Source organism: Coptis chinensis, chromosome 6 (assembly GCF_015680905.1).
Source record: "Coptis chinensis isolate HL-2020 chromosome 6, ASM1568090v1, whole genome shotgun sequence".
Classification (NCBI taxonomy): domain Eukaryota; kingdom Viridiplantae; phylum Streptophyta; class Magnoliopsida; order Ranunculales; family Ranunculaceae; genus Coptis; species Coptis chinensis.
Window position 1 is genome coordinate 8,512,187 of NC_141461.1, and position 17,020 is coordinate 8,529,206.

General features: G+C 38.5%; 1 long non-coding RNA gene and 1 pseudogene across 1 annotated transcript; one reads left to right on the top strand and one right to left on the bottom strand.

Annotated features, from left to right (window-relative positions):
* Nucleotides 1-4,807: 4,807 nt before the first annotated feature.
* Nucleotides 4,808-8,420, bottom strand: LOC147491271 (bifunctional protein FolD 2 pseudogene; annotated as a pseudogene).
* A 6,728-nt stretch (nt 8,421-15,148) lies between these two features.
* LOC147491272 (uncharacterized) lies at nt 15,149-16,925 on the top strand. Its single transcript, XR_015199773.1, has 3 exons — nt 15,149-16,030; nt 16,127-16,189; nt 16,604-16,925. It is a non-coding gene; the product is annotated as an uncharacterized LOC147491272 (long non-coding RNA).
* Nucleotides 16,926-17,020: the final 95 nt, after the last annotated feature.

A 17,020-nucleotide genomic window follows, 5' to 3' on the forward strand; every position in this document is an offset into this window, starting at 1 on the left:
TCTTTGAAGGCGTATGTAGACACGAGATATCTCACATTTTGCTCCATGTATCTTCAAAGGAGTTGAAACTTCGGTTCAATCGTGAAGAAACGAAACTATGATGGTGGTAATGAGAATCAGCGAGGTTGGATTTCGTGTTTTCGCACAAAATGTTGGCCTTTAGGAGCCTATACAAGTTCCATTCTTGATCAAAGACTATGCCAAGGCTCATTACTATGTGTTGAATAATTACGAAGAAATTTCAACATATTTAGAGTAAGTTTTATTGCATTTAGCTTACCGGAGTCTTTTTTATCATCATCAACTACTCACGAGTTATTAAGTTTATATATATTTGATATGCATGCAGTCAACACATGATGAGCTTGAAATGCAAAGCTCACACAACTTACATGAGAAACAAGAAATGTTGTTTCCTAGTTGGTTTCAAAAGCGTGTAAGCTTCGTATTGCTACTTTTTATACAATGGTTATGAACTTGGATAATATGCTAATTATGTTTTCCTAACTTGGTGCACTAATTTTATGAATAGATGCAAGTATTACTTGATGAGAACTCCTCACGAAGCGACAGGATGAATTATATTCATTGGCATGTGGGCACGATAAGCGTGTGAAAGCGGTATAGCGGATGCATTGTTAATGGGATTAGGTTTCACACCAAGGATCGAGAAAAAAAATCTCGAACCCAAAATAGTGGTGTTGAAGTAAAAGGGAACACCAAGGAGAAGAGATTGACTTTTATGGTGTGTTAACCGATGTTTTTGAGGTTAGTTATCTATTTGGGAATCGAGTTTATCTTTTCAAATGTGATTGGTATGATGTTGGTAATAGAAGGGCGGGGGATTCAAGCGGATGGTCACTTTACTAGTATTAATGGCTCCAAGATGTGGTATAAAGAAGACCGGTTTGTCTTATATGCAAGCATGTCAAGTCTTTTCGTCGATGATACCAAATTAGGTGTCGGTTGGAAAGTTGTGCAAAAGACAAAGCCTCGAAGCGTGTTTGATGTTCGAGAAAGAAGAAGCGGTAGTGATGTAGCATATCAGCGGGAAGAGCAAGTTGGGGTGAATATCGACAATGTCAACTTGATCAAACTCATGAAACAAGCGGACGGGGTTCAAAATGCACCATTCACACCCATGCGTCTAGATAGGGAGGATTTGGACCCAAAGCGAAGTTGATGCTAATGTGGTCGTGGCTGCTATGGAAAGTCATCAAACCGATAACAATTTCATTATTGGCGAGGAAGATGATGAAATAGATGACACATTAATAGTATTGTTGTTCGAAGAGGAGCATGTAAGTATCCGGTGATGATAATCTGGACATTGACTAAATGTTAATGAAAAACTTCATTATCCATTTTGTATGTTGGTAATCTATATATATATATATATGTCATGCATTCACATTAAGCGTTAAAGCATATTCTAGCTAGGACAGGTTGTTTGGATTGCATTACATTAAGTGATAGTTTTGTTGTTGGATCTATTTAGGTGCTAAGTCGGTACATGCTTATATATTAAGAATTGAAACTCTCCATTTTAATGCTATATTAATTTTTTTATATATGACTTTTAATGTGCTTTATTATTGTATTTAGATTATGTGCCATTTGATATCAATTGTTTTTTATCAAATTTAAGTTTTGCGTGTATAGCTATGGCCTTGAGGTGTAACTTCGGCAGTGAGAGCACAACCAATGTCGGTGGTTAGCGAAGTGAACACATCAAGTATTGGTAATAAGATTATATTTTGGTTTGTTTAATGCATTGGATAGTTCAATAATAAAAGACTAGGCATCTTTTTTCTTCTTTTTATGAATGTTTTTGTTAACGGCTCAACTAGAAAAAAAAAGGTAAGGCTATGAATAAAAACTCATTGATTACAAAGCTGCTCTTGGTCAAAACCTAGGATAGAGATCCACAAAAGATCATGCAAGACTGTGGGAAGGTGGAGTACTCAATTAGGTGAGGGAGATTGGAGTAGTAAGCGACAACATGGACCTCTTCTGAGGCGTGATTGGGATAAAGTGGAAGAGGATGTGAGAGGACCATTCATTGATCGCATTAAAAGGTAATAAAGTTTTTATTCTAGTTGCATGGCATATCGGAATGATTCCTTGTAACTTTGTAATGCATTTCTTGTAGGACAAGTTTGATGTGGATATGCAACTTCCCATGTGAAGTGCGTCGTGGACAAGATATTAGGGGGCTTAAGAGGATATAGGTGTCTTCTTCACTTGCACTATAAGCGTTTTTTGGAAATGATGCGTGTACGGCGAAATCCTTATAGTGGCGTGGTATAAGATAAATGGGATGCTAGCGTGATTGGTTTTGAAGGGAAGATTTCAAGGTATGATAGTTTACTTATTAGTCTCCTTTAAATGGTTATTGTTGGCTGGTTATTGTTGTGATTGGTTTCATGTGTTTTGAGGAAATTAAGGAAATCTAGAAGAGGATATAATTATATTTTTGAGGTTGAAGTGGTAGTGCGGCTATGTTCAAGGAAAGGATTGTTCTAATTTTTTTTTTAAAGGTTTGAGACCCTTTGTTTTCCTCTTGACTTGAGATTAGGCAATAATGCAGACTCTTTACATTTATCCCATCTTAGTTCAAAGTTGAGTCAATGAGCCACTGATTATATGATTATATTATTCAAATACAACTTGTAATACAATATTCATTTTACTTGAGAAAATTAGCGGCGAGAATTCAAATGTCGGCAAAAAGCTCTCAACAAACCATTGTCTTTGGTTCAAAGTCATTTCTACATTTCTTGAGGAATCGGTATATTTTTTATTTACATAATTTATGTTGCTTTGGAGTTGTGTACTATTATTTAAAATAAATTATCGTTTTCAAATATTTTTTGGTAGCGACTCTGAAACCCGACAAAGCGTGTGGGAAAGATTGAATTCTACCGTCGAACCCACTTTAGTAGTAAGGGATGGACTAGTCCTGTAGCTCGAGGAAAATTATGTAAGTTAAATGACTCTTACTTGCTTTTACCATTGCACTTTAATTTCATATATTTATCCCTAGTTTAAACTTCTGAGAGGCCGGATCGACAACTTAAAGTTGAGTGCAGGCGAGGAAGGTGGTGAGCAAAGGCCGAGGATGAAATTTTTAGTACGGTATTGGGTGTAAGATCTGGATATTGTAAAGGCCTTGGGCATGGTGTCATGCCACCATCAGCTAGAAGGATGAGATCCATTCACTTAGAGGAGGAAGTGCAAAGGGCGATCTTTGAGAGGGAAGTACAAAGGGCGAGGTGAGGAAGGCTGAAAAAGCGTAATGCGAGCTCACTTTGCTGAAATGGTATCCCAAAAAGAACTAAATTGGAAGAGGTTTTGGCCGTTCAAGCTAGGATGGAGGTTTGGATGCTCAGGAGTTCAGGTGGAGGTTCTCAATGGTGCGTGGTTTGAAAACTTTAAGCAAGTAAGAAATATTGGTATCTTATCTTACATTAATGATGTATTGGGTTTTTTTTTTTCTTTTTCACACAATTAGGGATATATGATTGACAATTAGGTGTACACATCGAGGCATTGATAATTCCTTGAAAGCTTGGTTTTGTGCGAACCTTTAAGGCGTCGGATAACCAGCACTAATTCCTACACTTGATCGGTCTCATATGTTACCTTAAAAATTTGGTTCAACATGCATGGCTAAAAAGCGCTATTCTAGAGCCCGACCCTTCCCTCGAGCATTTTTGTTGATGGTTGAGCTTCCAACCTTCCCGATCTAGCCTATCCATCTCGCCCCTTGTTCCTTTCAGCGGTAGTGCTTGTTTTGAGCTTAGGTTCTTTCCCGAGCCCCCTATTAAGCGGTAGCAAAGGATAGATGGAATAGCCGAAGGATAAAGGTTAGGACAAAGGATAAAGGTTAAGTATTTACGTTTTTAGTGTCATCATTCTTTGCGCCGACCAAAGCTTCATCTTTGCCTCTTGCGGAAATACGCCCCTCTGCTTCCTTTGCAGACCTCTTGGCTTGACCCATAATCCCACTCTCCCTTGACCACCAGCCGGTAATAATTTACTTAGAATAAGGATAAAAACATTACAAGTTCAAGGGATAAAAGCGAGAATCTATGACCCATTACATTTATTGGCCTAAACCATACTAGAAAAGAAAAAGCAATCTTGTTATAAGTCCTAAAAACTTCTCTTTCCGCGGTCTATAGTAATTATTCTTGCATGACGGAACATAGATTTGATCTGAGAGATTGTTTTCTTGGGTTTGAGTTGCTAAGAAAAAAAAATGTCAAGTGGACTTGTTAGAGTGGTGGTGGTGGTAATAGGTTGTAGTAGTATAGTATGGTTTAGAAGAGATCTTAGAATTGAAGATAACCCTGCACTTCTGTGGCGGTGTAAAAGCGAGGAATCTTTGTGGTTCTTTGTTTTTATTTGGGCATCGAAGAGGAAGGTTATTATTATCCGGGGAGAGTTTCTAGGTGGTGGTTGGTGATAATCATCCAATTAGGTAACTAGTGTTGTGGATCGCTAGATTTTTGATTTCAAAGGCACCCATAGTTTTTTTTTTTTTTAAGGTTACCAAAAAAGGGGTCTTTAAATTTAAAAAGAAAAGAGGGAGACTAGGCGGACAAAGCAATGGCAGTGACAACAAGGAAAAAACAAAGCAGCCTTCTCATTATCCAAACACACTACTTAAGCAGTCCCCAAATTGGGTTTATGGTACGGTTTGGCTCGGAAAAACTCCCTCCTTCGGTTAAAAGGGCTCTCTTGAGCAATTATTGCAACAAATGGAGTACACAATTAGAATTATATTACCGGAGAAGAACCTTTACATATTATCAAGAACAACTTCCGTCAAAATCACGGGAAACATGATTACGAACTTCGAAGTAATAAATAGGAGATCGTTCTTGCTCAATCTACGCTTAGCACCATCAAGGTATTTTTGAGTAGCATTGCAGCGGTCATTGGGCCCACACCTCACGGAACTGGAGTCACCCATCCGGCAACTTTGCAAGCTTGTTCAAAGTCCACATCACCCTCTGAGCCTATAGGCGGAGCTTTCTACTTGGGTCATCAATGCGGCATTTGTACCAACATCAATAAGCTGGCGCACGGGTTTGATCGGTCACCTTTAATCATATTTGCACGTCTGCTGCAGCTATGATGATATGCGCTTCACGAATAATGCTTTGAGAATCGGTGAATGCATTGAGTGAACTTCTGATGCGCAGTGGCATCTGCTTTGAGAAGAAGCAGCATGCTTGGTAGTCCAACTATATTACCGACCAACTACTACTTTGCCCTTTTGCTCTTTACACTTATGCGGCTGCGTGATAGAAGTTCAAGGCAACCCTTTGGTGTACGGCTGAAATAATGGATCTCGCCTTTCATACCAAGTTTGCCAATGTTGGAGGATGAAAACCATCTACATCCTTTTCAATGCTGATTTCATTTAAGGCGTTTTCTTCATTGATATGTCTTTGGAAGAGGAAGTTGAACCGGTATTCCATGGATGTCGGGATGGCGTTTAACTCCTGGACCTTTTGGATCAATTCAGCCGGGTACTTTCGGGCAGATTGATATCATAAGATTTAATTCAACCGGCACATGCCTTTCTCTTCATATTCACATAGCTTTGAGAATCTTTCCTACTTCCCCACAATAATATGACTAGCCGGGGACCTTTCCATGTTTAGTGGAGAGTTGTTGAACCGAAGCTATTTGAGCGTATAGTATGAGCTATTGCTTTACCATCTATGATCGTGGCTTTCTTACGCTCTTCTTCGAAGGCGCCATTATTAAATGAGATGGATAATGATGAAAGGCACCCATAGTTGATCAATAAGATGTAGACTTCGCTATTGATCACAAGCTAAAAAGCTTTGCAAGATGTTTTGCAGTTCTAGTCCACCAATAGTGCATCTAGAGGGCGGTTCGGTGGCTGATCATAACTATTAAGGATGCTATCTTTGCATTTTTCAAAGATACACACTTTCAATTTTAAAATTTGTTTGAACGGATAGCTCCTTTTCATGTTATCGATCCAATTATTAAGGCTGAAATGGAGGAGAGTGCTTGCTTTCGAAGTGTGGGTGTTGGATAGAAAGGCTTAAACATGCGTTCTTGACCCTCCTTCTAGCTCTGTTTCCGTTTCATCGATCAACCGTCTGGCTTTGGTTTAGGATCAATCGCGATCAGTGTCCGTGCTTCATAGCTTCTTACTTTTTGGTTCATCTTTGTAGTCACATGCACAAATAAATATCAACACTCATTGCCTAACTAAAATTCATGGGTTGGAGGTCACGATTGCCTAACTAAAAAATAAATACTTGGAAAGTACTTCTAAAAAGAAAAGGATTATGAAGCCCGATCGACAATGGTTTAACATCACCTCACATCGACTACATAATTTCTAATTCATAGTGATTGCAAAAACAAAAATTGACCCAAGATGAAACAATCAATATAGCGTTGATGCACTATGGCTTAAAGGCGCCAATAACAAATCCATAATCTATAAGAGGGCGACCTAAAAGTGAGGTCAAGCTTCTAGTTTTGCAGGTTGCTTTTCTTGTATTTATGAGGCTTTTGGTTTTATTTAAAATGAATTAAAAGATCACCCAAGATGTACTTATTCTTCTCGGGGTTAACGAAGTATTACCCCACTAGATGTTTTGTTTGGTACACTTTGTTGGTGCAATATCTTGGTATGTATAGAGCTACTCCCCTAAATTATTGTATGATTCAATAATAAGATTTTGGAGGAGTTCGGGATAAGGACATATATGTTATGCTCATGGATTCCGCCCATGAGTTGTTGGAAGTTTGAAGTCAAATGTTGATGGTTTTGTGAATGGGGTAGGGAATGGCCATGGGGAATCATCGAGACAATGAGGGTAGAGTTGTTTCAGCTTTTTTGGTCTTGAGTGCATGTTACGAACTTCGATCTATCTTGTTCGGAATTGAAAGCTATTGAGCTTGGGCTACTAACTTGTCTAGCTATAGACTTGAGAAGGGCATGTTGAATTCGGGTTCATTCAAAGGCATGCGGTCTATCAACAAGATTGAAAAGCCACCTTGGTATGTATTGTAAAATTTGGTAGCGGCTATAGTTCAGGATGTCGGCACTTCAACTCCATTTCCTTTTCTAATGTGTTTAGAGAAGCAAATAAAGGCTGCCATATGTTTACGATCTTTAAGCCAACCGGGAGCGGTTTGCATCCGAAGCTGCGTGGCGGCGGCGACAAGCCCGTTCCTCAATCGAAAAGTCAAATCACCAAGCAAAAGGTAGGAATTGGGCGCAGGAGAATGAAACTTTTACAATCACGGATGTACTTCCATTTGTCAAAATGAGAGTTTCAGGCACCTTGTGGGAATCATTCGATGCCGGAACCATGTTATCCGCGAAGCGGGTCCTTTTCCTCTGCTTTTTGTCGAATGAAGCCTTTTTTCTCTGTTTTCCTTTTATTAATATTTGAATTCTTCATAGTAAAATGGATGATGAGGTGTACACAGGGGCGGGGAAGGCACCTACTACAACTCAGCCGGGAACCCCAATCTATTATCTCCGTTCGGCTTTATTCCGTCTAATCCCTTGGCGGCGGCTTTGCTCGAGGGAACCGGCCTCTGTGGCATCGGCTTTTCGCTGCCCTCTTACTTCTGACATAGCGGTTTCTACATCCGAAGCGCACGGCGGCAGCAGCAGACCTCTGTCCTATTCTCATTGGAAAGGAATCGGTGAATATTCCTTCTGTCTCCGCTGACCACGGTTTGACTGCGGTCATACCGATTGGCTCCAAATCTATAGTTGCTAGGTCGAGTCATCGGCATGGAAAGCGATGGCATCGAACCCTTGACCGCCCGCCCGGATATCAAAGTTCTAAGAGAAACCATTCGGTGTTCCATCAATCTAGTTTCTTGATCTCCATTACTCATGGTAGTTGAAGCTAATCAACATTTAGCAAATGAGGATTACAAGGCACTTGCATCTTCCAACCCGAAGTATTAGAGTTTAGGAGCTCAAAGTTGGTGATATGAAGATGTTGTCATGGATGAGTTGGTAACACTTGGGAGATCGCCAAAGCCTTCTCTTTGCAACTTTAGACCTATAACACCACACCTCAAATGCCTCGTCAAGTCGGGATACCTAATGTACTGATTCCTCAACCAATCGGTCAAGATCTCGCTTGATGATCTCGATGAAGCATAAGCGCATTGAGACAAATGCGATTCCAAACTTTGCCATAGCTCTCCATCCATCTTGAATGGCGGAGAATCGTCATCATTGATTGTAGTAGAATCAACTAAAGGTTTCATCATTCTTACAAATGGAAGCCAAACCTTTACCATGTGAAGCCTTTTAACGGTTGGGAGTATCCACGATTACCATATGTAATTGCCTCCAAAACCTTAGCTGCAACTTCAATGACCTTCACCATCGTCTCAAGCATGTCAAGCATCACGGAGTTTGAACCTCGGCGACCTTCACAATGTTTTACGATGCTTCCACCCAACTTATTACAAATTCTCTCAATGTTTCCAATTTAGTTAAAATTTGGCATGCCCAAGCTAAATCAAGAAGAAGGGGACTGGAGTTCCTGTAACTTATCGTGTCCAAAACCGGGCCACGAGACTTCAGATTTTAAGCGACTCCGATGGGCCATAGAATCTGTTTAGTAAACTTCTCGAGCATTCCCTCATTTCACTTTTTATCTCTCGTTGGATTTGCAACAAGTGGGGGCATCATCATCTTACGTAAGCATATACTCAAGTTGCTCTTGAGCGGAGGATTCGGATCATTCATGGAAGGAGAAGCGAAGATGTGGCAAAGCGGATAGGCCGACATAAAAATTCTGTGATGGCTGTAGGATTAACTGGTTGGAGGCGGGCAAGGATTGGTTCAGCTTGAGCTCCTAGGCGGGTGTAATTTTAAGAATCTCCTCCTCCATGACCTCCTCAAGGGACTGCCTCTAAGTACTCAACACACTTACCAATAATGTCCTCACAACCAAGTTAAACTGAGCCACTTGAAGGGTACCAATGGCATTTCTAACACCATGGCATGTGTTGGGCGTAATCGAGCCATCGAAACAACATAGAGGAGGCGTAGCAATGAAACATGGTGGTCAAACTGAGATTCTTGGCGATTACACTTCGACGCTAGCGATGCGGGGAGTCCAAGATCTTGCGCGTGGGCCAATTCTCGACGGCCGATCAGCAAAGTACTTGGTCTTTTTACGAGAACATGGGGTGACAATACAACCATTCATCCTGCCCTCTTGTGTTAGTATCCTAACAACAACATCACTAGTGGACTTATTCGATGTTGCATTGAGCCCTTGCTTCTTACGTAGTATTGATCTCCATTCAAGCTCGAAAACTAATGACAAGGCCCCTTTACACATCTTGGCACCTTGTTTCTCTTTCTTGGTAGCTCTACTCTGGTTTTGATATTTTCGTAGTCTCTAGCTCTTCATTCCTTTTGCGACACCGGCAACGCTGCTTGATTTACTTGATGTTTAGCCTTATTTTATTGTTTCATTGGTGATAACTTTATGACACGAGGTTTTTTAATGGTTTGGCATTTACATGTACAATTTAGTTCAAAATCTATTAGTTTTTTGCTATTTTTGTCTTCTTATTTGATCTGTACCTTCATGAATGTGATCAAGTTATAACTTTGATAAGTTCTTTCTAAGCTTTTGGCTATGGGCACCAATTTACGCATATAGGAGGTGCATAGTTTCATATGCATTGTCAACTTGAGTGTGTATTAGGTTTATTAATGTTTCTAATAAATTTACTTACGTGATTTTTTTTTTTAATTTGTTATGCCAGATTGGTCGATTGGTCGCCAGAAGTAGTAGAATTAAGAAGAAGCTCTCAGTGGATCTTTGCTCAAATTAGCATGTTATAGACATTATTTGTGGAATTTTAGTTTTGAATAATTCGTTTAATTTAGTTGAGCGTTGTTAAGATTATGTGAGGCGATGTTTTTATAAAAATAGTTATGTGAATTCTTTAAGATCTTTTGTATTGATCGAATGGTTTAGTAATGAAATTCATTTTGTTATGATTTGTGGTGAATTGTTATAGGGTTCTTGTGTTCTATAAAAATTGTTTTGGGTGAGGATTATGTAAATGAAAATGTGCGGTATATATATGAATTGCACCATTTGTAATGCTAAATCGTCCCCAAATAAAGTGTGTGCTTTTCTCGAATTTATATCATTTAACAATTTTGGTGTAGCTAAAAGATTTGATTCTACCGTAACGTGTAGACATTTTTTGCCACACTTGGTGTGTCGCTAAATTTATGGGCGTCTGTTGCCCACCAAATGTATAGCTAAAAATTCAAACTTTCAAGCGGAAATAGTGTAGCAAAAGGTTGCCTTTTGCGATGCCTAGTTGTGCGACTAAAGGTATCACTTTTGTTGGCGCCATCCTAGTTGTTACAAGCTCTCTTTTTGCGCCGCCAAAGCGCGCAAATAGTTTGAAATAAATTTGCAATTAATTTAATTTTCATAAATGAAGTAGCAACGGAATTAGTGTATTAACAGCCCCATAGGTGTCATGCGAACAAACTAGGAACATTTGCCACGCCACTTTTGGCGTTGCATTTGAAGTATTTGAGACGCTTTTTAGCCACCTTTGCAGCGCCATCCGGTGCGTTCGCGGCAGATCTTTGCCACGCTCAAAGGCACCTTTAGCGATGGGGTATGGCGCTGCTAAAACCATGCTCTGTTGTAGTGTGTTTGCAAGAAAACCAACAAACGTGCAGAGATTGAGTCCACTAATCAGCACTTATAGATTATTTCAGCATGTTCTCCAGCCATAAATGAAACTAATCACATTTCAATAAGAGTGTTCCCAAAACTAGTCACAACCAATAAGAGTGTTCGACTCAAATGCCTATTATTCAGTAGTAACACCAACACCATACATCTAGAGGATACAATTACACCTCCACAAGAATGCAATTCGCTTGCTTAGATATTAAACAACTGATTGTACAAGAACTCAAATGTTAAACTCACCTAGAACTTTAGATTCTTCAAGAACTACAACAATATTCAGAGTCACAAAGAACATGGACCACTAATTGAGAAGGCAACCCAAAACGGAAGAACAATAAGATGAGAGAAACCATATCAATTGAGAAACCTTTGGGAAAGATTTTGACCCATTTGCTAAGATCCTACAAAACCTTATAAAACCACAACTCGAGAAAAAAAAAAGGCGTTCTATATGAAAAGTCATTTCAATTATCGAGGAAAAAAGTAAACCAAACTCGATAATCGGCTGCGATATCTTCTCATTATTTGCGGACTTCCATGACATGGGTGATTCGTCATCCGAAGTGGGTAAGGAGAACATAGGCCCGAACAAACAAGTTAATGATGCTTTGTGTGGAACAATTAGAGAGGTGGTGGAAAAGATGCACCCAGAAAACCACGGTAGTATCACATTCTCTATAGAACATAATTCTAGTGATTGGTTAGAGAAGAGCTCCGTGACCATTAGACCCATGTCGCGAATTGAAAGAGCAAAATTGGAAACAATGAAAGCATTTTCATTTCAAGATGGAAATGCAAGGAGCGAGTCTGAAAGCAACCTTGATAAAATTCTAGTCAAACCTGTTCACAGGTTGGAGAAAGAGAAAAAGCAATCATTAGCTTTAGGAATGGGCTATGGAAATCTGAGCAACAAACTGAGACATGAGTATACTAATAATGGCTCACATTGTGATAGTTTGGACAAAGTCCTGGTAAAGCATGTCTCCAGACTTGAGAAGGAAAAATGGAACATAGTTCGAAGGAAGAAGTGAAGGAAGTGAGTTCATAAAAGTCATTTCAATTATCAGAAGAAAAAAACCTCGATTCACAACTACATGAAAACACAAGCAAAACTGCTGAAGCACATTGTCCAGTGACTCCCTAATACCAATATAAATCAATAGAACCAACAAGTGTACTTCTTTTGGACATGCTATTTTACAAGGCACTACTCACAAATTCCTCATTAAGATGAAAGAAAGAAAGGCGTGCTTGAGTTGGATCGACATACCAAAGACAAAGAAGCCGGTTAGATCGATAGCGGCAGAAGATAGCAAAGTCGAGCACGAGTGGAGCGGCGGCAGCGATAGCGATTGAAGAAAATGGAGGCAAAAAGAAATGAAAGAGAAGCGAGAATAGAAGCGAGGGTTTAGGGGTAGTGTGCTTGGGGCGTTTATGTCTTTTTCCGACTTACAAGACTTACATAATTGTAGTAGATCCAATTTTGGTACTTATAAAGCATGCCTCTTATAAGACATTTCAGTAGAATGCCTCTTATAAAAAGAAAAAAAACAAAAAAATATCCAAAATCACTGGTCCACATCTTATAAGAGGTTATAAGACATCAATGTCTTATAAGAGGCAAAAACAAATGGCCCCTTAGACAGTTAGACCACATAACCAGCCGTGAGCCAAAACAGCAGTCAAAATAAGGTCCTCACACCAAACCAGAGACCAGATCAAGATCAATTGTTTGAATTCTAAAGCTAAAACAAAACATATCTACTACTGTGTTAGGATGTTAGCAAACTTCATGTTGTTTTCTTCATTGACATACTAATATATCGGAACGTTTCAAGCAATGCTCGATCTCATTTTATCAACTAGAATTACTGCATAGGAGTGCGGAAATGAGCATAGCAAGGATAGGAGATGAGAAGAAGAGAAAGGCGGAGAACAAAGAGAATGAGAAGAGGAAGATAAAAAAAGAAGGCAGAAGAAGAAAGAAACTATAGGGGCAGAAACAAGAGTCATTTTACACCCTCTCCAAAAATAAAAAAGCCAACTCAAGAACGTTCTCGCTCACTTGATTATCCTATATTCCGATATCATATTTTCATGAATCTTTCGATATCGCGCGGGCATTTTGTTCAGAGCTAAATAAGCTTGGAACATAAGAAATCGTTTCACTTTCTAAAACCCCCGTTGATATTTTATAACTCTTCCAAAACCTTGGACACAAAAACCAGTTTTTTTTTACTTGACCACAAAACTAGCCGTTGCAAATAATCTTCTCTCGTCATGGGAAGCAGAAAGCTTGTGAGAGATTTCCTTCTCTCAAAGCAACTTCTTCATCACCTTCGTCCCCTACAGCAGGTTTGCAATGCTTTTTGTTAGTCTATCTAAGCTTTGCCAATGATCAAAATTATTGGTTCAGGGCTAATTATATTGGGACTCAAAATAATGTGGTGTGCTTTTTTATGATATTGAGTTGCAGTGCTGGAATGAGTTTCTTTCTGTGGTTTTAACTCTTTGGGTTTTAAGGCACTCCAATGAAGTCTAATTATGCAATTACTTATTCCTTTAAGTACAATCAACTAATACTATGCCACTTGCAAATAACATTGCTAAGGCACTTTCTCTAGGATGTCACTTTATCATTAACTAAAGCAAATATATGCCGGCCTATGGTATAACCAGTTGTGATAGAACATATTAAACTCCTCTCTATTTGTTCTCTCAATAGTCTCAGAGCAATCAGCCACTGAATCACAATTAGAACAACATCATATACTATGCTTTGACGCTGTAATTTCTTACTCAAGACCCATGGGATTAACATCGTTGGCTCCATCATATTCCTTCTCTGTGAATGAAAGCATGTGAAGTTCCTTATTTTCTCCACTGTTCTTCGTTATTTGTTGTATTTGAAGCAAGATATTAATATGGACGGTCGATCAGTATTATACCAGATAGATCGACTTGATATATCTGGCATAAAACAAAGTTTTCCTTTCATTCTTCATTATTCTTGGTGCTCCGAGTCTTTGTCCGGGTCAGAACCATAATGTCATGGTCTTACTTAATTGGCTCTAATGCAATATCTTTGCCCCTGAGTTCTAGCATCTATTGAGTCGTTAAAATTAAGATTAGGTCATTAGCCCAGACAGGCAAATATATATTCCATATGTTTGCAGAAGACGTGCATGAACAATGGGAGACAAGTGACATCCCTGTTGTTCACAAAATTCAAGAGTATGTAATGTGAGTTACGTTGAACTCTTTGATATATACCTTGTAATTGTCTGAACAGAATCAATTTATTTTTTGTGTGCTAAGTACGAACTTGGTCTCTGCTTTTGACAGACATTTTGGAGAAACACATGCTGCACTATCTTTAAAGGAAATACGTCGCATAGGCCCGTAAGAGAATTATATTTTTCCTGATTTTCTTTCTTAATTATGCCTTGATATATTTAAACATTTTCATTTTTCTACGTGCTACATGGAAAAGATCATTTTCTCTACCAGAGTTTTTAGCTGAAGTGAAGAAAATGGTTAAGCCGACCCTCAATGCTTTCATTAAGGTAGTATTGAATTGATTATAGAAATACAATTCTGTTTAATTTGCTTTATTTTTATTAATTTGCAAATAAAATTTATCGCTGATCAAAGTAAAGCAACGGAAATACTAACGCTGAATTTTGTATCTCTTGGACCCTTGGCATATGGACACTATTGGTTGACATTAATAGTGCAATTAGAGTCTTTAATTTTATTTTCTTTTGCAGGGTGATGTCAAAACATTGAAAAAAGATTGCAGCCCTGAAGTGATATTTAGCTGAGCGATATTTGGCTGAGCGTAGGGACTAATGAGAACCAGGGCATTTTCTTTGATCACAAGGTAAGGCACAAAGTCTTGTTTCATTGTACTCAACCGTCTTACCACTCACAGCAATTGGTAATCAGCTTCTTGGTCATCCCTCTCATAGATTGATAGAAAAACTGTTATAATGGACCATCCCATGGATCTAATCTAGAATAGGAACATTCCCTGGTTTGGTATGTGAAACTATTGCAAGGCCAAACCCACAATGCTAGCGATATATGGATGTCCTGATTTTGTCATTTCCAGTACCTTTATTTGTTTTCTACTTTAACCATCAACTTTCGTGGAATGCATGGTGTTTATGATTAGTATCCCTAATAGTTAAGTAGAACTTTATTTCGAATCAAGCTTTTCTTTGATATAATTGCTTTTTGGTTACTTGCATATGCATGTTCTTGATTATAGAATTCGTGACGTTAACACACTTAATAAGCAGTGTTTAGTCTCTGGGTATTTCTGCAGTATCTATGACCAAGTTAAGGCCTTTTAACTTGCATGAGATACCCTTTCTTTGTTCCTCCTCTGGTCTTCGTTACGGATGGCCAGAGAGGCAAGCAGTTCAACCACATACATCCATGTTATGGCCTTAGCTTGCTTGAACTTACTCTTCATGGTGCTTAATTGGTCTTTGTTGCTCATGCACAACCAATCTCAACTAACTCTCTGTTATGTTCTTTTAGGGAAGCTAATTAATAAGTCTTTCTGATACGCTCTTACTGATTATGTTCACCTCTTAAACCTATATAAATTGAACTTCATGACTTTCCCTCATTGAGCTCCATGATTCATGGATGACCATTTTGTTGTATTACAAATGTCTGTTTGACACAAGGAGTCAGCTTTCTCTTCAGCCAGTCCGGACTCTAGTTATACGGGTCAGAGTAACCATACTCTTGTTTTCTTCTAGGTATCTTAGGGTTTTATGTTGTTCATTAAATTCTCAGCTCATGTCTTGTGTCTACTAAAATAAATGCTAGTCAAAGTTCAACAGTGGATATATGGAGTATATATAATATTTACATTCTTTTAAATGATTTTGATGTTAGAGATGCAAAAAAAAAAAAACATTTCGTACTCTACAAAACTCTTCTTTTCTATGTTCCCACACATGTGCTGTGGCAGTGTCCTTGTTGCATGCACAAATGCTGTTAGTGAAATTTTTAGATTAGCTCAAACTTTTCCTGCATCCAAATTTGTTATTACTCAAAAGTATCCCTTTTCTTTTAAATTCCCCACTATAGACTTACATATATAATTCTGTGAGAAGTATATATATGATTTGTTTCTGTTACATATCTTTTTCTTGGTGCAGATTTTACATATTTCAGAATTAGAAGTCAGAGAGACCAAGCTTATGAGAAACACCCCGACAATTATTGTATATGTAAGCATTTATCCTTTTTGGTTATTGGAAAACATTAAAACATTAGTGTGGAGAAAAAGCTAATTAGAATGAGCCCATTTTTATGTACTCTCACAGTTCGAGACAAAACAGGTCTTCTGTGTGCGCGATAGAGAGGGATCCATAAAAGGAGGAGGAAAGGTATTCTTCTTCCTTGTAACATATTTTCAGCTTTAGAACACCTGTACTCTCCATGTAAAGTGCAATGAACCAGACCGCAATACCTGGATAATCCATGCAAAGGGGTAAAAGTTAACCATAGTTTTGTTTTTTCTTAGGGCATCTCCAATAGATTGTGTAAAATTGCACCTCCACATAGATGTCATTAGGAGTTTACATACAGCTCTCATTACACACTAATATAGACTATAAATATCCACACTTACTATGGTTTTGAAATGAAACTTCACTAGGATTCCAGCAAGGAAAGTCATCCTAAAATGGTGGATAACTCTTATGTAAGCCCAGGCAGCGTAGATTTTCTTGTATTGTTCTGTTTGACTGTAGGTGCTGATGGTCTGAATTCTTATTCTATTGTTTCGGGATACGATCCAGTCTGTAATCATTGTATGGGCCATGCAATTATTGGATGTGGAAGAGCAAGGTGAAGGTGCTCGCTACCCAATATGGGGGTTAAGAGAAATGCATCAACAAGGTGGAACGTCGCTCTTCTAGTCTGTCATTGGAGGCTGTGCTTCATTTCGTATGGGTTTTGTCCTTCGCCTTTTTATAGAAAATGTTGTGGATTTAACAATTCCCTTAGGTATTTGTTATTTGAACTTTAAATGGCGTATGTATAAGTTGTCTTTTATGATGTATGTAACGCTAGACCGCTAGTAAATGGATGTATTACATCTTTTTGTGGAATGAAAATGTTTGGAGAATTAGTTTTCATATCATTCTAGATTGATGTTAGTAAATGGTAATAACGCCGCTCTTGTGTTAAACATATTTTGTACTGTGATTAAGTAC